This window comes from Alexandromys fortis, unplaced genomic scaffold, assembly GCF_014885135.2.
Source record: "Alexandromys fortis isolate MF-2015 unplaced genomic scaffold, M_Fortis_MF-2015_v1.1 scaffold_2_1_26212458, whole genome shotgun sequence".
In the NCBI taxonomy this organism is placed as follows: domain Eukaryota; kingdom Metazoa; phylum Chordata; class Mammalia; order Rodentia; family Cricetidae; genus Alexandromys; species Alexandromys fortis.
This window is the reverse complement of record NW_026067930.1, coordinates 19,515,263-19,540,250: the sequence shown is the minus strand read 5'-3', so window position 1 is coordinate 19,540,250 and position 24,988 is coordinate 19,515,263. Positions and strand designations below refer to the sequence as shown.

Below are 24,988 nucleotides of genomic sequence, written 5' to 3'. Positions count from 1 at the left end.
TGCATCTTCCCTTCCCATTAACCCTTGCACAGAAGACTGGTCAAGATAAGCTAGGTTATATGCCACATATAGTGGCTAAAAATTATATGGCAAAGCTCACTGGTTTTTCCCGAATGTTTTTGTTGGTTTGCTTTTGAGACAGGTTCTTACCAAGTAGCCCATGCTTGTCTTAAACTTGAAATCCTCCTGCCTTACACTCATGAGTACAGGAAATTATGGTAGGGCACTGTGCCTGGCTTTATTCTGCATGTTGACTTCCAGTCTACCTCCTTTGACCTCGGTAATCTTGATAATCAAAGCAAAGGTAGAGAAAAATGTTTGGGTATCTCATTTGACCAACAGAATGCTTGGCCTACAGTCATTTATTAGCCAGGAACAATGGCATGGCCCTTCCCACTTAGAAAAAGCCAGTTGTATATTGTGACATGCTATGACTCCCTTTAACCCTGTGCCCAGAAGTGAGGCGGGTAAGGCTAAGTAAGGTACACAGGCATATTGGATGGAAATATTGATGACATAATCATGGACCATTGTCTGGGAGGAAAGTGTGTGTGTGTGTGTGTGTGTGTGTGTGTGTGCGTGCGAGCGAGCGAGCGAGAGAGAGAGAGAGAGAGAGAGAGAGAGAGAGAGAGAGAGAGAGAGATACAGCTTCTGTGGCATTCTAATGGAAGAAGCTCCCCAGGTATAGCTAAGTGTTGGTTCCACCAGATGATGATGGTGACCACGAAAATGGAACAAGGAGAAAAAAAAGCAGACCCACTCCCTTTCCACTGCCTTCTGCAGCAAGGTCAAGTGACAACACTGGAGGATTTTATAATCTAGTTTGTGACTTTTCACGGCCAAGGAGGCTTTGTAAAAGTGAGCTGAAATGTAAGGATGGCAAGATGGAAAAATATATCACCCAGGCAGCCCATCAAGTCTCACTACAAAGGTACAGAGAACCCCAGAGGGTGAAGTGGTCTGGCAATGCAAACAGAAGTCAGAGAGAAGAGGCCAGGAGATATGAAGTCCCCACAGATTTTAGAGACTGAGAAAGACTCCAAAATTGCTTCTCTCCCACACACTCCAAAAGTCATTCTACTACAATCTTTGAGCCCCATGACACACATTTTTGAACTTCCAGATTTCACAAATATAGTATGATAAACATGATTAATTTTAAGCCTCTGCTTGTTACAGCAGCAGTTATCCTCATGAATGGAATTGATATTGAAGAAGTCAAACACTTGGGAGAAGGGCAAGGGAACAGAAGTGTCAGGGAAATCAGGGGAATGGAGAATGTCCCTATAGCCAAGTGGAAAAGATAGGGCACAGGTAGGAATCAGGGTCTGAGAAGAGGCCAGGACGGAGCTCAAGAAGGCCTAGTAGGCTTGGGGAGGACTGGAGATTGACTGAATGGGAAGTGTGAGCAGTTCTGAGCAAAGGTAACCCTGGCATTATGCCAGATCTTCCCTGGATCTTCATTGCTTCTTCTGGGCAGAAAAGATTGGAGATTGGGACATGGAGAGAAGTCAAAGCAGGAAGTGATGGCGCCACAAAGCTGGGTGGAAGGGCAGGGGCAGTAAGATTCCTGGCTCTGTTTTTATGACTTTTACAATTCCTAGAAACAGCATGGAGCGAAGGAGGGCCTCAGTTCCCACTCAGGTTTCCAAGCTCGTCCACAATGGCTGGTGGTCCCCTTTATGAGCAGGAAACTGAATCACTGCTCTAGGAAAGGATGTGATGGAGCCGGAAACCATGGTCCATTCCTGCTGTTCTATCTCCAAGAAACATCTGGGATCTACAGAAGTAATGAAATAGGTAGAACTAAAAAAGGAGGTGATTAAAATCTCCTTCTTTGTTCCCCTTAATATTCTCATTCTTTCATTCCTTCGGTGCTTTCCTAAAACCCCCCAAACGTTGAGCTAACAGGTAACACGGTCAGATCACAGTAGGAGTTACAGAGAAAAGAGGTTGTTGCAATGACCCAACTTTTGTTAAAAAATATTCACGGGACCCCTTGAAGATGTTCACACAGCAGAATTTTGGGTGTGGCGTTCCGGTAGCAACCCTGAAAGCTTCTAGTATTTCTGCATCTATCGGCTATCCATAAAGGCATGATTGTGTGTGGTTCTCTAGCGTACCTATTCCATAAACATAGGCATGATGATTAACTTCATAAGCCAACTTGACTGGACCGTGAGGTAGCCAGATGCTCATTTATTATTCTGAGTGCTTCCAGATGATAGAAATATTTATGTATTTTTAAATTTCATATACATGTACTTTATTTAAACTATTCTTCCCCTTCCCTCCAACACCTCCTGTGTACCACTCCCACCCACCCATTCCGTCTCATAATCTTATCTTTTAGAAATTATTATTATTATTGCATACATGTATGTATGTAAATAAAAACATAAACACAACTTGTGTCCCTCTAGTGTAGCTACATGTGCGTGCTTTAGGACTCACTACTTGGTATTGGGTCATCGGTCAGGGGGCTGGTCCCAGGGGAAGACTGATTCTTCCTCTCCCAGGAATCATTAATTACCTGTATCTCTTCATCTAGGGGCAGGGCCTTGTGAGATTTCAGCAATCACAAATGGGATGTCAACTGATGTTCAGGATTTGGTTAAGCACCTAACGCTGCCCACCAATCAGAATTGGGACGTCAGCTGGCATTCAGGTTTTGTTAAAGCGATACACCACTGAGAGTCCACGGTGCCTCTTTCTTGTCATATGTAGAAGACACACTTGTAGCAGATGTTCTGGTCCTTTGACTCTGACATTCTTCCCACCTCCTCTTCTGTGTTGTTCCCTAAGAAAAACCTACCACAGCCACTTTCCTAAACCAGCATTTACTGATTCTTAACACTTATGCTTTCCCCCACAGAGAAGAGTCGCTCATCAAAGAAACTTTCTTTTGCAGCAGATGGGGAGTAATACAGAAAGCTACAACTGGGCGAAATGCAGAGAAAGCACTGGCCGTGGGGTGCTTGGCCTCGATTCTTACATCTACAACACAACCCCTCCACCTAAGGCTCAGAGACATGTACTTAAAATGATAGGATGAGGCAGATTGCTTCCTATAATGTATAACAGCTCTTGCCTCTAGGCCCAAATGAGGACATCGGCTTTTCAAATTTTGAACATGATGTAAGGCATTTGATTGGAGACTGTCAAATGAAACAAACATGCAAATCTGGCCATGGTGGACGGTGGGAGCTGCATTGCTTGGTGATGAGCGTACGAACACCTGCTGTCCAAAAGAACAGAGATCTTGAGGCTGAATACCTGACCTTCCCAAAGGTTGAAGGCAGATGAGGCTTTGTTCTGGCCTTAGACAGATGCCACAAACCATCAGCAGCTAAGGTGAGCAGGGCAGGAAGAACAAGTGAAGAAAAAGAACCAGTTAATAGTTTTCTCTGTTGCTATACTAAGTTACAATAAAGATGGGCTCTTGACACATCAGAAATTTAGTCCATAGAGATATGGAAACCAGATCACAACACAAATTTCACTGGGCTAAAACCAAGGCATCGTAGGGCCACATGACCCCCAGAAGCGGGCAAGGGGCAAAAATCTGTGTTTTCAATTCTTTAGCTATTCCAAGGTTCTTTTGGTTGTGGAAATATCACCATTAAGTTTGGCTTCATTTCACATCTCTTTCTGCATACACATATACATGCATATATATATTTATTAATAATTACCTACTTCTCCTATATGACATTTGTGGTGAGCAATAATACCTCCTGAATAATCCCAAGTAATTGGCTCATGTGGAGATCCTTAGTCACATTTGCAAAGATTTCTTAGAAGACAAGGACAGGTGCCAATCATTAGGAACTACTGTCTTTATTCAGTCAACCAAGGCTAAAAGGAGCTTTGGAGCCCTGTGTGTGTGGCACAGGTGTCCATGGCCACACGGAGAAGCTAGGCTCAGTGAAAGTGGCTTCAGGCAAAGACTTAAGTCTGGACACGTCTCTGACCTTCAAGTCTAGTCCTGGGTGTCTTTCAGCTTGATAGACACCATCACCAGTTTCTAAGATAATGGTTACATGCTGAAAGTGTGAATGGAAATGTCGGGCTGGGCTGTAGATGTGGCCTCAGTTTTGCTCCTATTGAGATTTCTCAGTGTCCTTTTCCTGGGAGATGCACTGAATCGCAGGGCATCTTTTCTTCTGTAAACGATCCCTCGGCTAGTCTCCCGCAAATGGTCAATATGTATTGAGTTATTTCAAATTGAAGAAAAGGCCTAGGTTATGCACTAACCAGCTATCCTCTGAGGCTAACTTCAGCCCCATTCAGAGTGAGTAGCAATCAGTGTGGTGATCATATACCCAGCATTCTTCAGCTCAACCCATTGTGCTATCACTCCAAAATGGTAATATTTAGTCCCAAGAAACAGGCCAAAGCAGAAAATAATGAAAGCATGGGGTTATGAACTAATAGATACGGATTCATATTCAGTAAGGCACGATCTGAGTTTTAGCTTCCTCAGTTTCAGACTGTGGATGAAAACTACATAGACTGTAATGACAGAATAGAATGAAACATATGCACATTCTCTGAAACCTGGAACCACGGGGATGATGCAAATTTGGTCTCATGGATATTCTGCTGGCTGCTACCTCTTTACACTCACAGGACTCCTGTTCTTTCTCCTGTGACAGCGATAACAATGGCAAACATTTACTATGTGTTAAACACCGTCCTAAGAGCTTTACATAGATTATCTCATTTTTAATGATTCTGTGAAAGTACTGTGTTTATCCATAGCTGATTAAGAGCCATAAAATACCTAAAAGCTCTATGTCTTATTAAGAAGCTGCAGATTTAGGAGCCTCTAACTGAGTGCTGGAGAATTCTTCACATGACCCTCATATCCTCCTTGTGGTGGATGGAATTACAATGCCCCTCCCAACTAGACCCCCCCACCCCCGACCAGGCTCTGGATTTGATAACTTGGTTCCCAGTCGGCAGCACCATTTAGGAAGGTTTGCCAGGAGAAACGCATCATTGGAAGTGGGCTTTGAGGTTTCTCATCCAAGGACCATTTCCAGTTCGCTATTTCTGCTTCTTGCCTGGGGCGAGAGATGCGAATTCTCAGGAGTTCCTACCACTATGCCGACCTGCTGCCACACTTCCCTGACATGCTGAAGATGGACTCTTTCCTCTGGAATGATAAGCCCCAAATGAACTCTTTTTTTTCTCTAAGTTGCTTTGGCCATAGTGTTTTAACACAAAAATAGAAAGGCAACGAATACACGCACCAAGCCTGTTTCTGCTAGTTCTTGCACAGGGATTGGGCTGGGTGAATTGGAGGGTCTGTGAACGGTCACCATCTCTAAGGGTTGAAGGAAAAAGGGGACAGTGACAGAGGATGAGGGGTGGCGGCTGTGACAGCTGCTACTGAACAGATTCATCGAGTCATTTATCACATATCATAGATTGAACTTGTTCTTCTACAAAGAACTAGGAAGACAGTGAAAAAGATAAATTTCACTTCAGTTACAATCACTACTTTTTGTTTGTTTGTTTGTCTGTGAGCCCATGCACATGGTACCTTATGGTATTTCAATGGACTTTGAGCAAAGAACAGAAGTCACTGAGGTGATTAGGAGGAAGAAGGGAATTCAAGGCCTAGGAAACAGACTCGGAGAAACAGAAAGGTATGTTCAGGAGCTCTGAGAATCTCTCACTGCTGGGTATGTGAAGTACAGAAGGAGGGAAGGAAAAAAGGAAGGAGGGAAAAAAGGAGGAGAAGGAGAAAAGGCAGGCAGACAGGCACCTGTGGGTCCTCTGTGCTTCTCAGGCAACTCTTGGTCTCAGCTTCCCCCTTTAAAACAACAATACAAGAGAACACATGGGGTGAAGGGAATGGGGTTTGTGTAGTCACAAGCCCCAATCAAGACCATCCTCACCTCCATTGCTTTTGTCTCTATGGCTTTCCTATCCATCCCTGTAAGAGAACTCCTATTTCACATTTTGGGAGCTGCTCTTTCTCCTTTGGGGAAACTTTGACAATTAAAAAAAGAATCCCCCTGTAGGATTTTTCAGTTCTCAAGAAAAATGGCACTTTCTTGCTTACCGTGTTTAGTTTTTCTTTCCCGTTTCCTGCCCACACCGTGCAAGCTCCGTGAATACAGGGCTGCTTCACCGAGGTTTTCAAGCACCTAACCAGAGTGTGACTCCATTCTGGCACTAAATAAATATTTGTTAAATTACTGTGGCGTGGATGTGACTCAGACAGAGCAAATATAAGTTCCTTACTGAAACTGTCCTGGTTGTTGAGAGGAAAGTTCCCTTTCCTTCTTAAACCATCTCCCAAGGTATAAAACAACACTAGATTTGCCCTTAGAGGTTGCCTGTGTTGTCCTATGCAGAGAATTGGCCAGGGAATTAAGTCAACAGTGCGCAAAACGGAGAAAGGCGTAGATGAGAAATAGGAGCCGGAGAGGAAGCAGGTGGGGGTGGGGCGAAGACAATGTTATTTGATTTTCCCCAGTGCTGCCTTGCCTGAGGTCAGACACCCTGAGTTTCTCAGTTACAAAAGTCAATATGAGATGAGGGGAGGGAGCTGAGTTGGTTGAATGGTGAGTGACGGGTTCTATTTCACGTGTCACTGTCCATTAAGCGGCCACTGATTCCTCGTTCCCTCCTGAAGAAATGACATCACATGTAGGTGCATAAAAACCATAGGGCTCTGGCATTTTATACGAGTTTGTCATTGGGCAGTGTTGGCCTTTGAATTATGAGCCCTTAAAATGCATTTGGAATTCACCTTAAATTTGACCATATACTTCAGTCTGCTTCACGTGCCCACAGGGTCCTGTCCTCCTTATCCAATCACGCCAGAGGTCACAAATCCGAGCGCTTTGATTGCCAGGATAACGCGATTGGGAGAAGAGCAGCTCCAAGGGACCTTTGAAATTAGTTGGGCTGCACAGTTTGATTTTTCTCCTAAAACAGATTATTTCAATCCTTTTTTTTTTTTTTTTTTTTTTGCTCTGTAAAAGTACAGTTAGAATATGGGCCAACTATTGCTACTGCTTCTGTTTTAAGTTCTAGATAACTGAAAATTTATGAGTTTTACGAAATATACCAGTTTAAAATTTACCTATGTTTTTTTTTGCACTACTGGAGTCAAACAAATAATCTGTGTGGGTCATCTTTGGCTCACAAGTGGACACTTTAAATGTCTTGCCTTCCAACACCCTTCCCTTATTATGCCTCTCTTTTTTCCAGTGGACAAGAATTCGGATGGCATTTTCTCTTTCAGCTGACTGTAGGAATAGAGTCTGGGCTTTGCCACTGCTTTCTGTGCAGCCCACTCTAAACAGACAATTCACTGTGTCTAAGAGTAGGTTAAGGGCCTTTAGGTTTTTTTATTACCTAACGATACACTGCAAATTTATCTCCCTAACCCGACAGCCCAATAGCCCTGATTTCTTAAAGATGATAACACCCCCCCCCCCAGTAGCATCACAAGCAAGGACTCAAAGGTTAGCTAATTCATTGGCAAAAAGGCAAGACCAATATACCTCCTCTCCCTTCTATCTGGGAGCATAGCCCACTGCCCGTCCTGGTCCTTCACTTGGAGAGACTCAGAATGACTGGCACCTGATTGCATGCCCTTCTTTGGGCTGAGAAAGAGAAGGGTTAATGGAAATTTGCACTGCAGCTAACTGTAAGTAATTTACTGGGCTGATGGGAACTGCATATTATAATTTTTTAAACAGTCTTAGGTAGAAAGCCTGTTTTAGGCAGTCTACTTTTTTGGCTGACTATATTCAGGTGCTGATGATGTTAATAGGAGGGAATTGGAATGATATTAATTTCCATCTAAAATATAAATTCAGACAGAAACTACTTAGAGTACCTTTCAAACTGAGTAAAAACGTGGTCCTGTTATTCTGAGCCTCTTGAAAAGTTGAATTTTTTTTTTATTTTGCTAATGGCAGTTAGCAAATCATCTCCAAAAATTATTTTTAAAAAATCCCTTAAAACATTTTTTTTGAGGGGGAGGCTTGTTTTAGTCTCTGAGAAAATTCAGTAATAACTTACCTCAGAGCAGCCAGAGTGGGGATTTTTATTTATTCAGTTAGTTTAAGCAAGGAAGTCTCATACCAACCTAATGGAAGTTATAGCTGAAGATTCATGGTACAATAAACAGCCTTCAAGGTCTTTCTGCTTTTGACGGGCAAACCAAACCTCACGGTACATGTGTTTTTATTTGTCAGTAATTGTCTGCAGTGTGAGAGTCTTTGCTGATCGGGTGCCACCAGGTGAAGGATGCCTTGCAAACCTGGCATGTTTCAAAATTAATTATTAAGAAGCGTGTGAGATGCCTACTGACAAGCATTTCCCCCTCCTCAACAATCTACTTACAGCCATAGCTACAACAGTCAAACACACAGAGCTTTTGTATATTGAAAAGGACAGGAACAGGGCACGTGAGGGTCAACAAATTAATTAACGTGAAATAGCACCCATGGCCAAAGAGACATTTAAATCTTGGTTGTAAGGTAACTTTCACTTTATTTTTAAAATTGGAGAGATTCATTTTATCTTATACATTTGTTGGTGCGGGTCTGTGTGCACAGATGTACATGTGTACGTGTGTGTGGCGGTTATTCAAATGTATGTATATGTGTGTTGGTGTCAGAGGACAGCCTCAGTCCTTCCCCTGATGACATTGACCCCTTTTAAAAGTTTTGGAGACAAGCTCCCTCATTGGCCTGGATCTCATCAACTAGGCTAGACTAGACACTCAGAAAGCACCACCAATTTGTTCATCTCTGCATTCTCAGTGTTGGGATTCCTAGCACAATGTCCAGTTTTTATTACTATTTTAACATGGGTTCATAATATTGAACTCAGTTCCTCATACTTTCAAGGCAAAACTTTATCTACTAAATCACCTGAGAAGTCCTCCTTACCTTTTGGTTTTCTCAAAATTTCATCAGTATTAGGATTAGTAAAAGTGACTGTTGGTCTAATTTCTTGTATGTACAACAGCAGAAACAGAAAATGTTCTGGCTTTCACAGTGCTTATGCAAGGCCATCAAGTCAGTAGAAATGAGCAACTAGAAATCTCTAAGAAGAAGAAAAAGGCCTTGAATTCGGAGGACAGGACTAATCCTGTGCTAGATTACCCAGTTTTTAGCTGCACAGCACGGGTTCAGCACTTGGCTCCAGGTTTCAGGTTCTTGACCTGGAATCATAGTCTTCCTCCTCCCGCCCTATTGCGCTGTCAAGAAATCACTTCAGTCAGCAGTCTTGTTGCTCCCTCCAGGAACCTTACCTCAGGAAAAGGAAAACAATCCACCCTAGACTGTGAGGGGAGCTGTGTAAGTCACACCCAAACTATGGCAGACATCTGAATGGTGGAACTCCGACAAATACCCGGAGACCATGCACAAGAAGCAAGGCTGAACAGGGAGAAACAAAATCTATTTTTTTAAAACATGTGGGCTGACGAGGGAGGGGGACTTGATTGGGGGAGGGGGAGGAAAAGGGGAGGCAGTGGTGGGGAAGAGACAGAAATCTTTAATAAATAAATAAAANTCTGTGTAGCCCACGAGCTGGCTTACCAGGGAGGATCTTAACCTGCGTCTGTCTGGAGCGGGAGAATCATGGCGACTCCCTGACTCAGCTTCTTTTTCTATAAGGGATTTTTTTTAAACAGTCATAATTTAGAAGAACTGCAGAAAACAGATCTTCAGTTACAAGGTCAGGAGGTAACACACATACAATATTTAAAAGTTTTGTTTTTTCTATTTCCCTTTATTATGACTTAAATGGTCAGATTTCATCACCTAGTTCCAAGATGCTGGGTGTGCTGGGGAGTCAGTTGGCTGGGGTGAGCGGAGCTGGGTGACAGGATTTCCCTCTGCACTAGGCCTCTGCTCACACCAGAGGGTTAAAAACTCACACTCAAGAGTTATTTCTACAAATGTTGCTATCCTTAAGCAATTTTAAATTAAAATAGTATTCAAAGAGGTAAAAATAATATTATTACCAAGATGTATTAGTTTCGAGAAATGAGGGAACTTATATAAATGTTAACAACAATTATTATTTTTTTACTGGAGACTCTTCACTTAGCACACATGAATCTAGAAGACATACTGTTCTTATCCATTTTCTCTTAATTTCAATAAAATAGTAATCAGTAAAAAAAAATCTCAAAAAGACATCATGATAGGCAGTGCTCTTGACCCTTGGGTGACTGTCTTGTGTGTCTTAGAACGCGAAAAGATTGCTGTCTTGTGTAATTTAGGACACTCTCTACAAAAATCTCTGGCTTTTCAGCTAACAATGTCTTCCCACCTGTGCCAATTAAAAATGCCTACAAATTCTCAGCAAGTATCTGATGGAGGACAAAGTTGGCCCTTTGTGAAGGACCACAGATCTAGATGCTTGCTGTTAACCAACTGCTTCTGAAAATGCCCATCTAAAAGGCAGATACCCTCAGAATTTAGTCATAAGACGTATGTGAACGAGGAGGCAAACCAACATAGAAAGCTGTGTCCGAAACTTAATAATTTATTCACACCAATTTCATCCATGGCACTACCCTAGGATAGAGTCTTAATCTCAGTCTTACAGGAGAGAAAAATGCTGCTGCTGGAGATGTACACAGTTAAAAAACAACGTGAAGAAACAGCAGAATAGGGATTCCAATTTAGCTCTAGTAAAAACTTCCCTATTTTTGATCTTGGACATCTTTGCATATAAGAGAACATTTCAATGGAAATATAGCTTGAAGGGCCCCGTGAATGGAAGAGTAATGGAAGTTGACTCAAGTTTAATTATGGCTAGAAGAATGAATTAATTGATTGAATTTCATCTTTACAATGCCAAATCCAAATCTGAAATTAGACCAAAACCTTCGCTTTTTTCCAACTTCCTCTTTTATTCAACTTATTTTGCCTTGATTTCTGTTATTGTTTGTTCGTGATCATTACAGCTTGAGCTTCCTATGAAATGTAACGCTCATCTTACTCGCTTGTACTCACAGAGAATGGAGTGCTATTCAGAACAATGCTTTGCAATTCTTTGAGGTTGGAGGACCGACACACAATAGTTTGTTCTAGAACACTAACTCTAGTGCAGCCGTGGTGCCGCATTGCTTTCTTTTAGCTTCACTTTAGATAGTGTTTTCAATTTTGGGTTTAATCCTATTTCTTGCTGTGTTTGCAGAGACCTGATGTTAAAGAGAAAAGCCTGGGCATTGAGCATGATGCCTACAAAGGCTGGCTCTATGAACATGCATCATTTACTAAATGCTGCGGAGTCACAGTTTCCACTTCTGTAAAGTAGGATTGACTTTAATTGCCTTGTTTTGTTTTTCTGCTAATGTATAATCAAGTATCATTCTCCTTTATATAATAAATTATATAAAAATATAAATTTCTAAATTTAAAAGTGCCTAGCATAATACTTGATGCCATACGCTTATTTCCAGGTAAGCACTGTATAACAGTAGGCCTTACAGAGGGTTTGCTGTCCCATTTCCTGTTTCATCACGAGGACCATGTCCTTCTTTTCTTCTCACCCCCGGGCTTGCTTTGGGTGAAGTAACTCCAGCGCTCAGCAGTGGATAGCTATTCATTCAAGTTTGACTGAGTAAATGGATAACTTTGTGTGAAAAGGAGAAAATACCATCCCCAAAAGGAGATGAAGAAAGGTGAAGGGGATTGTCCAAAGATACATGGTGAACACATGTCAGAGCAGAGACTAGAACCAACATGCCACTATTTGGAAGGCTACAGCTGCTTAATTAGTTCATTATTTGAGAATGAATGTGTGAGCTATTAGGCCAGAGGCTGAGTAAGGGCCCAGAATGCAATCCATGTAGTCTAGGCCCATATTTACAGCTCCACAGGGAAAACAATAAAAAGCAAAAACATGACTTAGATAAAGATATCATTTTAAAACAGAAAAGAAAGAATATATGGGGCTTTTCATAAGAAAAATATAAGCAGTTCTAAATACGAATACGGTGTAGTGAAAGCAAAATTGAAGAAAGCACCTTTTGCCCATCTTCTGACAAGACAGATAGTGGGGGTGTTAAGGTGATAGTTTGGGGGGGGGAGGAAATACATGTAAATGCTAGTGGAATACAGGCTTCAAATTAAAACACGAAATCCAGTGAGCCTGACACATGGAATTTGATAAGAGCTTGGATTTGAGAGGGGGTGGGGAGCTAGCTGAAGGCAACATCCTTCATGGTCTTGGAGGCAGATGAAGGGTCTTGTTGTTCACTTTACAGTCAATAATTGCACTGCAGAGCCAGCACAGAGTTTTTAATATGAGAATGACATGATGACATTTATATTCAAAATTCTTTCTGGCTTCTCACAAATAATCTCCATGGAGGACATACATAATGACAGGAAGTAAAGAAAATTAGCCGGGAAATGGGAACTTTTGCTGAGCGGATAGATCATGGCTTCCAGGAGAAGCACTGCTGATAGGAAGATGGGCGTAAAGGAGAAATACATGCACGTAGAACCAGAATGACTGGTCAAAGACGAAGCACCTGAATCAACTTGTAAGGGTTGTCACATGTGGTCTGTTTAGGGAGCTCTGGTTAAAGGCCCAAGCCCATCTGTTGACATGGGAATGACTGAGTGAGCAGGTATGACAGCAAACAGCAGTCATGGTGGTTTGGATGTCTACTATGAATAACCCTTGTCTATGACAGGGTCAACAGAGAGGTCGAGTGGGCGGGCAGTTATATAGAATGGAGCTCCAAAAAGAAGACAGGTCTTGGGATTTTGTTTGGGTGACCTTGTGGGAAAGCTGACATCTGAATCCTTGAGCAAAAAGAAGCTAAGTGTGAAATGAGAAGAGGTCCCATTCCTCACACCCCAGAGATCTGGGCCTACTAGGATATTCTTGAAAAGTGATTGGAGATATGGAAAGAAACCTGAATCAATGAGACACTGGGTGATGTTTCCAAAACTGTCCCTTTATTTAATGTTGGGAATCTAGCTAAGAGAGTCACTACAGCATATCTTGAGGCCTGAGGTCCTGGAAGGAGAGAAACTCTGCATTTCTGGATTGTATGTTAAATCTTCTGTGTCCAGGATACACTGTAACAGCTTTTCTCTCCGGTGAAATGTCTTTTGTTTGGCCCAATAGGCAAAGGTAAAAGTGTCATATAGAAGCAGACCCTTAAACTTTCGACACCACCATTGTTAATACAATAAAAACATCACCATAGACATTAATTTATCAAGTAATTATGATACCCTGGGTGTAGCTTCCATCAATTTTTCATTCTTTATTATCTTCAACTTCTGTGATCTTTGCAGTTATCTTTTGAGTTGGTTGAATTATTATCCTCATCTTTAAAATGAGTAAAATGGGGTCTGACAATTTAAATAATAGGATTATGATCCCAGAGATGGCAAGGAATGGTAAGACTTCAAGTGATTAGCTTTTCATCTCTCCAGCTTACCTTCTCTACCCTCTCAGCTGTCTAGACTTTCTCTGCACAATCAAAGAGAGACTTTGAAAAGAGGAGGATCCTCTCGTGTCTTTTTATTTCCAGTTCTCATTAGACTACCATCAACTCTATTCAAATACAATTCTAAAACGTCAAAGATTTACTGGACCAAGTAGCCTAGTGGTATTGGGAGAGATGGGTTGCAAAGAGAAGAGGAACTAAAAGGAGACAAAGAAACTTTGTAAGTGCTGGACATAGTCATTAAATTAATGCTGCTGGTGGTATCCTAGCAGGAATATTCATAGATGCAATCAACCAATTATATATGTAATAGATGTGCAATTCGTTGTGCACCAGTTGTACTTAAAGCTGGAGAAATAGAGGGAATAAATAGTTAAGGAAAGAGTGGAAGACAGGGAAAGGTGAAAGGAACAAAACCAGAGAGAAGAAACCAGATAATTGAGACCAAATCAAACCACACTTTGCAATGATAATTGGTTCTACTGATTGCTCACGGACCTCATGCTGTGACACAGACCTTCCTTCTGGACTGAGGAACTTCCCAGCAGTTCCTAAGTAGTGTCTTCCCACTTGTCAGTCATTCTTGTAAGTTTCTTCCGCTAAAAGGAATTACCTTGACCAGCATTGACCTTGACCCTTTTCCTGAGAATAACCTGCATCTAGTGAAATGGGCAGAGAAAGGTACCAGCCTACCCCTTCCTGGTACTCGATCCCAGTATGCATGGATGCATTAATAGTTTCATCTTGTTTAGGGAGCACTGCCAAAGCCACTCTTCAAATTCATTTTCATTCTCTGTAAACATGGCTTACTGACAGTAGAGGCAGTGACCCAGTGCCATGCTGGGTGATACAGTGGAACTATGTGGGCTGTTCTAAAATGACCACAAGTAACATGTAATGTTTATGCCAGTGATTGTGCTGGCAACTCTTTTCCCCCCAAAACAGGATAATCCCAGCTCCAAATCACTCCAAGGGCATGACTCAGGCCCTCCCATGTCTGAATCACACCCCAACTCCTACCTCTACCCCATCTTGCTGATGTCAACTTCCTCCCAGGTGCTGAGTATGAGCATACTCTGTGATGGTTTCTATTGAGCATCAACTTGACAGGATCTAGAACCACTCTGTATATAAGTTCTGGATATTTCTGTCAGAGATTTTAGGTTGACTGATGTAGGAACACCTACCGAAGGGCCAGACTGAATGAAAAGGAGAAAGCAAACTGAATACTAGCATTTGCTACCCTTTGCACTTTGACTTTGATTGCCAGATGACAAGCTGCCTCGGGCTGGGCTGGTGTGCTTTCGGGGTGGAGTGGACACCACAACTGTAAATCAAAATAAACCCTTCCTTAAGTTGCTTTTATCCTGATTATTTTGTCTCTGGTTACTTTGTCAAAGTAATGCAAAGAGTAAGGAATTCCCCTGATATTAGCATGGGAAGCTTGGGTGTTGTGGTGTGAATGAGAATGGCCCCCATAAGCTCATGTATTTGCATGCTTACTCCCCAGTGACTGTACTGTTTAGGGAAGGTTAGGAGGTGTGGCCTTCTTGGAGTGGGTGTGGCCTTGTTGGATGAGGTGTGGCCTTGGGGGTGATATATCACTGAGGGTGGGCTTTGAGGTATCAAAAGCTCACACCATGCCCCCTCCTCCCTCTCTCTATCTGCCTTCTCTCAGTTACTATTCCAGCACCATGCCTATTTGGTTCTTGCTATGATGGTGATGGACTAACCCTCTGAATCTGGAAGCAAGCCCTCAATGAAATGCTTACTTTCATTAAGAGAGATTGCCTTTCTTGGTGTCTTTTGGTCATAGGGTCTGTTGACAGTAATAGAATAGTAACCAAGACATCTGTTCTATGTCTGCTTCCTAGGGAAGTCACACCCTGACTGGGGTTTATAGGGTGGAGAGGCATCAACTGACTCGCGAACACAAATGTTCATAATGTCAGTGGTGACTTCAAGACAGACCAGATGGTTCTGTGGTGCCATTAAACATGTTTCTGGGTCATCCGACTCTACAGTTAGCTGTATGTGGAAGGAATAAAAATGAATTTGAATAGTGGCCTTGCTAATACATAATTAGACAAAACTGGTAAAAATTCTATGTGAATATCCTCAATTGGTTTTATAAGTGTTCATTTTCCTTCAAACATTTTGAGTACTCTGTAATTGGAGTGTAGTATGTATTTGTGCACTGGGTAAGTCATAAATATATACAGAAACATGTGCACAGGTACCTGTTCATAAGTACTTACATACAATATATGTGACTGAGAGGTTCTTTTTTTTTTTTCTTTTCCAGTTCTGAGAAAAAAATGCTATGAATTAGTCTACCAGGTTCTCACAAGTGAGCATCATTACTTTCCTCTCATTCTCTAGATGTGAAAGTTAAGGGCACGTAGTGAAGACTGAAGACAAAGACTTCCTAGCCAGAGGAGTTAATGTTTTTAGGTTAGCTATAGGACCACTCAATGTCAAATCCTATTCTTTTAACCACTCTTCTGAAATGAACATGCTTTTGAGTAAGAACTTTTTCTTAGTTTAGAGAGTAACAAAAACAAACAACTTGTTGATTTCTCATTTGAGTAAATCTCAGTTTTTGTATAATGAGTTTCTTTCCATCAGGAGATACTTGGATATAATAAAAGTCACACGCCTCAAAGGAGCATGGACATGTCACCCTGCCCTGTGTCCCTGGCAGAACTGCACCGGCTCCACAATTGAAATGAGTTTGCTTTTACAATGGAAATGCCTTCCTTTGTATGCAGAGCAATGGAGCATAGCAGAACACAAGCCTTCTGCTAAAAAAAAAAAAAAATCTGTAAATCAACACACGCTGCACCCTGGTGTGGCTGTTAGAACATATACCCTCACAAGCCAGGAGACAGCCTTGTCAAAGGAAGGGCTTGTTCCGATGAATACTGATCAGCTGCTAAAAACAGAACTGAGCTTGAGAAAACATCTTATAGCTGATGAACGTATTGCCACCATAACATCGACAGCTTGAATTCAATGAAAACTATATTGGTTAAATTAAGTCCTCTACATAAAGATGTCAAATGTTACAACTTCTCTATTACAGTGAGGAATCGCTTTGGAATGTGCCTAAACTGAAGAAAGAGGAGACACCGTCTTTGGAATGACTTTACAGAACTGTTATGTCTGAAGTCATAAATCTCTAATGGAACATCAAGTTTTGTTTGTTTTGGGTTGGACTTTACGGTGGCACATCGTCCTGACTCAAGGCATCTCGGGCCATCGCTGTAATTTGTCTCTAGCGGAAAGAATGCAAGTGTTTGAAGGGCATGCTCCTAGCACTCTCTCCTATTTATAGAAAGAATTAGGGTATTGTTGAAAATTAGAATTTCTAACATTTCGTTCAGGTTATTATTAACAGCAAGGCAATGATCATCCTGTTTATTTTGTTTTGGATCCCGTGTGTTATTTCTGCATTGGACTATTACTGTTCTGGGATTTATCTAAAATATGAAAGCATTTAAAACACACGAGGGCACACAAGTTAGAGCTATAAGAGCTCATCTTTTAAATACGTGATGCCATCAAATCAATGGTGGTGAACCTTCTGAGGTCATGGGGACTGATCCCATGCCTACCCCATGTGTTTCTGCACTTAACCTTGAGATTCCGCTGGAAGAACATCTCCTGGCCATTTGGAAATGCACCCCATGATCTTTCAGTCCAATTTGTAAGTAAGTTTTTCCTTGAGCTGGGTTTACATTGCCTTCATTTCTTGTTCGTAAATTATCCTTTTGATATAGAAAACTCCACTTTTTGTGTCTTTTGATGTGAAACAACATATGTTTTCAAGATGAAGTTCTAAACAGTTTATTCTGTTTAATTATAAAACCCTATGCAACATATGGAAGTCATGGGAGAGGAAGGATGAGAGACGGAAATAATTCAGCCCTACAGAAGCAGTGACATTAGACATAGAAAAGGCTTAGTAGGTCATCGATCAAAGAAAGCGAGTGTGTTTTGACTCCCAGATTTAATATACCAGAGAAATTGTGTCACCCGAGGTATCTCCAATCTTCTGATAGAGAAATGAAAAGAGAACATTTAAGGAGTAGAAACCCTAATCAAAGGCACGTCCTCAGAGATCAAAATACCAGAAAGAAATATGTAAGACACAGAAGCAAGGCAAATGGTGGGATCACTCTGACAGACCAAGGTGACAGAAATGTAGGTGAACATTTCCTAGCTCAATGTGCCAGTCACATAGAATAACCACACTGGCAGAGTGCCCAGAGATCAAGGCTGAAAAGGACACTGTGACAGCCAAACAAACCAGAAGGGTCAAAGGGCAGGGAGTGTCACCTTTGTGCGTGTAAAACCTGGCCCTTTCATCTATGGAATGTCACTGAACCCTTAGAAATCTCGGGCCCTGTTTTTCTCCTAGTAAAAAGCACTGAGTAGGGATAGATGTTGAGTGTGTCCTGGGGAGGACATATGCCATAAGAGTCTCTGTGCTCATAAAGGACAATCAGAACAGATCAGTGGCTGGTATCTGCCAAGATAATCAGAGCACAGTTATCCAGAAACATTGTCTTCACAGGGTAACTTATGACCTCCGCTAACAAAAAGCTTGGGCAAAGTAAAGTCTTGTTGATGGTTTATTGCTTTTGTTTTTCATGATTTCACTATTGATACTAGTAGTGCTTAGTAGCCACTGAAGACACAGATGATTGCAGGATTCCATAATGAGTTGAAGGAAAATGTGCTAGTGAATAATCTTTAAAATGGACCATAATCCCTGTCAAGTGTCTACCTATGATCCCTGCTCTGTGAGCTGGCTACTGAGCTTTGCTGGTGATTGATCACATCTGTCCACAATTAACACCGAAGCCAGCAGCTGCCTGCTTTCTGCCAGCCTGCCTATTCCCCTAATGCAACCCTGAAAACTCAACAGTATTTGGTAATTTTAGCCAGGTCACTGTTGCAACCGAACTAATAAAAGTAAAAAAAAAAAGGTGGAGAATAAGGTGTCCTAATTTGTTGAGCAAATCAAGCTACTATTCTAAAATTCTATATGGAAATAGGGGGCAGTGTCTTCAATACTTTTTAAAGTACTATGGACAGTCTCTACTTGTATAAAGTGATTATTTTTTTTAAGCTGGAAAATAGGAGTTGAGGAGTAAAATGCTACTTGATTCACATATTAATGTGGGAACTTTGAAGATTATATTAAGTGGTCTTAGTCCAAGGTTCTACATGTTAAAAAATAATTTAAAGAAAAGGTTATTAATAGCATTTGTTTTGACATATATACAAATATAATTATTATGACAGGGGTGAGGATGAAATGAAAGATTTTATATCTGTATACACCTGGAATCAGACACTCAGGGAGGACATAGGAAGAGCGGCCACCATCAAATTAAAAAACAAGTAAAAATCGCCAAGGAAGTAATTTCTTAAAATCATTGTGAATATTGAGACAAAAAGAAATAATAGGGTAAACTGTAACGATTGGGACTCCCAAGTCCATCTTGACTTAATATAGTGAAGGACACGAGAAAAATAAATGAAGAATTCGTGAGTTCTGAGGTGGTAAGAAACCACATATGTTCTCAGAGGAGAATTATGAACTTGCTCTTGAGCCATGTGTTTCTTGATGACCAAACTGTTTCCTTATTATTTGAATATAGACAATACATTCCTATTATATGAAAATAAAATAGGGGGATGCTGTTTAATATTTATCATGCATGTTACTCTGATTTTATTATATCAATGGTTCTACTAATTTGTAGGATTCTTGACCTTAGAAACAACTCAAATTTTATTTTTTCCATCTGGGAAGGCAATTACACATTAGACCAACCGATACAGTAGAAAGTTCAGATTTTCTCAAGCAATCTTGATTTCAGGGTATCTCAACTCAGCCTGAAATTACAGATACCAGCAATTTAACCCAGTTTTCTCAGTTGCTACTTGAGATTTTGATGCTTAAGAATGTCAACAGTGGTGATCATACATACAAATTTCTATGCATGGAAGCACTGTGACCAATTTGGCTTGCATGATGACTTCCTAGAACATAATTCTTAAGCCTGGGAGGATGTCTCTTTACTCAGTCACCAGGATAAGGCTAAAGTAGGCTGCCTAGAAAATACACTCAGAGAACTGTTATGCTTTTTTTCAACTAGGGTTCATCTGAAAAGCCTGGTAACAATCATGTTCACTTTCTCAGATATCCTCTGTTATTCATCTGCTTCCTTTGTTTACGAATGACTTGTTCTGTAAGTTCAGCATAATGGCTAAATTTAAGAAGTACTAACAATGCCAAGTTTTGGCAAGATATGGAGGGGTTTTGTTGGTAGCAATGTATAAACTACAGTGAACACTTTTGGAAACTCTGGGTTATATATTTAATGTACATAACCTAAATGTACATAAAACACATCAATTTTTATTTCTGACCATAAAAATGAGAGCAGACTTCCAACCAAAGACAAGAATATTCCTGATAGCTTTACTGAAAATAATTGAATAACTCTTAGCAACAGGATGGATACATTAGGATATACTCATGCAATGGAATACTGTTCAACAATGAGAAACCAAAAACTGTAGCTATACTTCACAACATGGACAAGTGTCATGGAGAAAAATCTGAGTGAAAAACTTAGGCCCCAAAGAGATTAATAAACAAAATCAATCTGTGGTGGCAGAGGTGAGAACATTGGTTAACTCTGGGGACATAAACTGGAAAGAAGCACAGGAGAGAATAGGAAGTAGGGTCCTAGAAACAGTCTCTGACTTAGTGAGTGAGGTTTACACAAGGGTGTGCACTTTTACTGTATTGGAGGTAAACCAGGAGAGAGAGAGAGAGAGAGAGAGAGAGAGAGAGAGAGAGAGAGAGAGAGAGAGAGAGAGAGAGAGAAACAGAGAGGAAGGGTGGTAAGACAGAGTGGGAAGGCAAAAAGATAGAAGGAAGAGAAGGAAGAAAGAGAAAACAGATGAAGGAGAGGGAGAAAAACAGAGTGGGAAAAGGAGAGGGAAGGAGATGAAAAGGTAGGAGGGGTGAGAGCCAGAGAAGTGGATACGGAAAGGAAGAAAAGATAAAGCATTTTGTCCTAGCACTTGAGGGTCTGGGAAGCCAGTCTAAAATCACTTTGGGTGCTCGCCACTTGTGATCTCATAGACTTTACTGAGCTCCTGCTCAGCATCATATTTCAAAACTCTCAGAAAACCTAGGTGGAGATGATATTTTCCATAAATAAATATTAACCGCAGATGGGAATCATATGTGCAAACAGATAACAAAGCAAGTTGTGTTGACTTCATTTTGTTTTCTCTCTGTGGTCAGTCATAAAAATATTTTCCACAGAGCAGTACAACAAGGTTCAGTGACACTGGGAGGCTGAGGAATATTGGTTTAACCAGGTTACACAAGCTGGAGGGAACCAAATCGAAGTACTTCCCCCTGACCACAAAAAAAAAAAAAAAAGGGTCTTAAAGAGGAAAAATAGACAAGACACTGCAATGCTGGTCCCCTGTTTTTGTTCTGAGGAAACTAGTTGGAAGCAACCTCGATGCATCCTCTTAAAAACCTCTTATGCATTCTTTAAAAAACCCTTTGGTAACACAATTTACTATTTTTATATGTGTGCATGTAGACACATATGTACATGTGTGCACTTAGCTGTGGAGATCAGAGTTCATGCAGGTTGTCTTCCTTAATGCTCTTCATTTAATTCTTTAAGACAGGGTCTCTCACTACACTCGGAACTCATCGATTTGGCTAAGGGCTGCCCAGCAAGCCTCAGGGGTTTTCCTGTCTTCATCTCCTGCCTGGGGATTACAGGCGAGCTTTGCTGTTGTTCCTGGCTTTCTATGTGGGCACTCTGCATCTGACCTCAGATCCTGATGTTTGCCCAACAAGCACTCTAGTGACTGACCCATCGCCCAAGTCCCCAAATCACCATCTTAACCAATTTGTTTTGATGTTCTGGGGATTAAACCTAGGGCCCTGCGCTTGCTAGACAAGTGCTCTACCACCAAGTTACATCCATCTCTTCAGTTCTGGTTTGTTCATCTTCATAAACTAATTCATAGTAACGTTATTATAAAGTATCCTTGTGAAATTTGCTATATCCACTGTTTTAATTTTTAAAATGCTCTACTATTTGCTGAGTTAAAAGTCCACTCATTAAATTGTCAAGGATTCGTCTATTTCAAGCCAGGATCAAAAGTCACAGTGGTTTGGAAGAACAGAGGTAAGGGCCCTGAGTCAGAATTTTTAATTTAATCCCAGCATGGCTACCGGTTTGCTACTTGGCCTTCAGCAAGAAATTTTAACGCATTTCACCTCAGCTTCCTCATTAAAAAGAACAAAAGAAGATATCGATTTTGCTAACTCAAGTTAGCTAATTGTGCAGCAACAACTTCCTTCTGAGGCGGCTCTGAAGGGTAAAATCTAAGATGTGAACATGGAGTTGCAAACAGAAAGTATGCAGAGGAAAGGGAAAACGTGTGAATTCTCACCAATACAGAAAGTTAATTTTTCAAACTTCGGGTAGAAAACCATTTCAAAGGAAAATAAGACTCTGTGGTGGTTAGAACAAGGACGGCCCCCACAAACCCAAATATCTGAAAGCTTAGGGAGTGGCATTAAGAGGTGTGGTCTTGTTGTTGGAGTAAGTCTGTCACTACGGGTGGGCTTTGAGGTTTCCATGGCCTAAGCCAGGCCCAGTGGCTTTCTCTCTTTTCCTCCTGCCTTTGGATGTGGATGTAGAATTCTCAGCTATCATGTCTGCTTGCTTGCTGCCACGCTCCCTGCCATGAGGATAATGGGCTAACCCTCTGAAGCTATAAGCAAGCTCCATTAAACGCTTTCCTTGATAAGAGTTGCCATGGTCATGGCGTCTCTTCCCAGCAACAGAACAGTGACTAAGACACCGATCATCAGCCACATTCTGACTAGATTGCTGAGGAGAAGGCACAGCTGCAAGTCACTAAGGAGTTCCCATTTTTCTTTCGGCTGCAGACAGAACAATTTCATTGTTCACTCAACAAACACTGAATGCCCATTTGGTGCCATTTAAAGAAAGCAAATAGATATTTACTGTGTGTCCCCTATGCCAGTTACGGTTTGCTATGCTTGGACCCTAAGGAGAAATGCCAGATGACTTATGACAATCGTGGCAAGAAAATATTCGGTTGTATGTTCGCAGATATTTTTCATCTCAGACAATAAGCATCTACTAGTTGGAGAGGCAATGAATAGAAAATATCCCCAAAGAAAAGTGTCAGCTCCTGGGCTCGTGCAGTCAGCATGGTTGTGCACAATCACAGGCTCTGATTAGGACAAGGGGACACAAAACTTACATGCACTCGCTAAATGGCTCTGTTACTTCTCATTCTAGCTTCAATTATACTAGCTCACATAAAGTAGAACACAAAGTTAGTACAGATTGTGAAAGCCACTAAATGGCGATGATGACACTTTTTATGCTGAAAAAAATCATTTGATGAGATTTATTCTAAGATCAAAGCAACAGAGCGGTATTTTGATAAAAAAGCACTAGAATCTAAAAATGCCAAAAATACATATTTAAAGAAGTATTCATAGTCAACATCATTAACTTTAAAATTTATCTTTCAACAATATTTATTTATTCATGTGTATATGTGTGAGCTAGTGTGAGTACATGAACACCATGTGTGTGCAGGACCCTGTCTGAGTAAGTCCGAGGGTATCAGATTCACTGGAAATGAAGTTACCAGTGGTAGTGAGCCTCTGTGTGGGAGCTGGGAACTGAACCTGTGTCCTCTGCAAGAGCAGTAGATGATATTAACCTCTGACCCACAGCTCTAAATGTTATCTTAAAATGCATATTTTCCCTTTGAAGTATTAGCTAGTGATAAAATGTTCTCAAGTCATAACAATTAGCATATGAAACATTGTTTTCTGTTTGTCTTATTGGAATGATCTCTTTTTATTTAGAATTACATTTAAAAACAAGCACATTCATGAGGTTGTTTATATAGAAAGTGTAGCATATCCAAGTGTATTTGCATATATCAGGGAGATGTGATCAAAAGCATTTCTCCATGGAGGTGTATAGAAGAAAATAAATTGGAATGTATAGAAAAAAATTTTGGGAAATGAAGGTTGAGTGATGTAGCAGTATCTGACAGAATACAAGAAGTGTGGGAAGTCTCAGCTCAAGTCCAAAATTTTCTGCACAGCCTATGAAAAACATCTGATGTGGAATATGGCATAAATCAATATTTAAGGTCTATATTATGACCTTAAAATATGAGTGTGAAAACTTTGACACTATATTGAGAAGTAGGGACTACGTTCATGTCTGTTTTGACCAAACAGACTTTGTTGCCAATAAAGTCATTTTGAGTTTGAGTGGATCATTCGACAGGTTTGGGCAACAGAACTTGGTACTTTTGGGACGTTCACTATGCTGGGGGGGAAGCTCACTGCTATGTACGAAGTTTAACTGCCCTCAGGCAGCCATCCAAGGGAGGCCATGTGCAGGTGAACGATGCTCGTGAGCCTTATCTTCTGAGCCATGCACACGAGTGAGTCCATATTGTGCCTTCTTTCCCAGTCTGTTGGCCGTGTCAATAGCAGTGAATGATCTTGGGAGTTATTAGAAGGCACAGAACAACACCATCAGATCTTCACTCCAGTTTCTTACCTATACAAGTTCTGAGATATAGTCTTGGGTTTTTTTGAGGTTCTCTGTTACATAGTGACAGCTAACTGCCAGCATGTGCCACCCAAAGTGATGTATGCGGTAGGTAGGATTGAATAGCTCTAACTACCTAGAACGGCCCATTTAATAGTACATACCTAAGGTTCAGCTGACAAAGTTTTCTGGAGCTAATAGGTATTAATACCAAGTATTAGTAAAGAGAAATTTCTTTATAAACAATATCACTAGTGTATATCGTTGCATCTTACAGAGCAGATGAGTGGTGCTGTTAGTTAGGGGATGGTAGTAGTTTTAAGGGGATGTAGTAGTTTTAGGGGATGAGCAGGATGTCATCGGCATGTACCCTCACAGTGACTGTGGAACCTCAGCCTTTTCCTATCTTTGCTTTCTAGGAACAGAATGAGTGACTGCTCTGCCCACTGCTCCGTTACTGTCATCTGGTCTACCCACAGGGGGCCAATGCAATGGGTCTGCCTGATATTGCACCGGAGTCTTCAAAACTGGAAGTCCAAACAAACCTTCCCTGTGGATATGTTATTACCACCAGGTATTTCAGTGCAGTGACAGGGCGCTAACAAAGCCAACTCTACCTTTTGCTGATGTGACTGCGCCGCCTTGAGGAGCTCACTGGAAGTGCAAGCTCCTAATCAGCTGTGGTCCTGCACAGGAAGACTGAGGAGTCTTTAGCACAAAGTGGGGGAAATGATCCTTCACGGACATTTCTTCCAGGGACCTTTTCATAGAGGTATGAAGAACCACCACACAACTTTCCATCTAAGATATTTTACTGTTTAGTTTGTACCCAATCAAGAAT

At 41.1% G+C, this 24,988-nt stretch overlaps 1 protein-coding gene across 2 annotated transcripts in view; it reads right to left on the bottom strand.

Annotated features, from left to right (window-relative positions):
- The window catches only part of Samd12 (sterile alpha motif domain containing 12), a 364,536-nt gene that overhangs the window by 162,190 nt on the left and 177,358 nt on the right, over window positions 1-24,988 (bottom strand). The window lies entirely within an intron of this gene.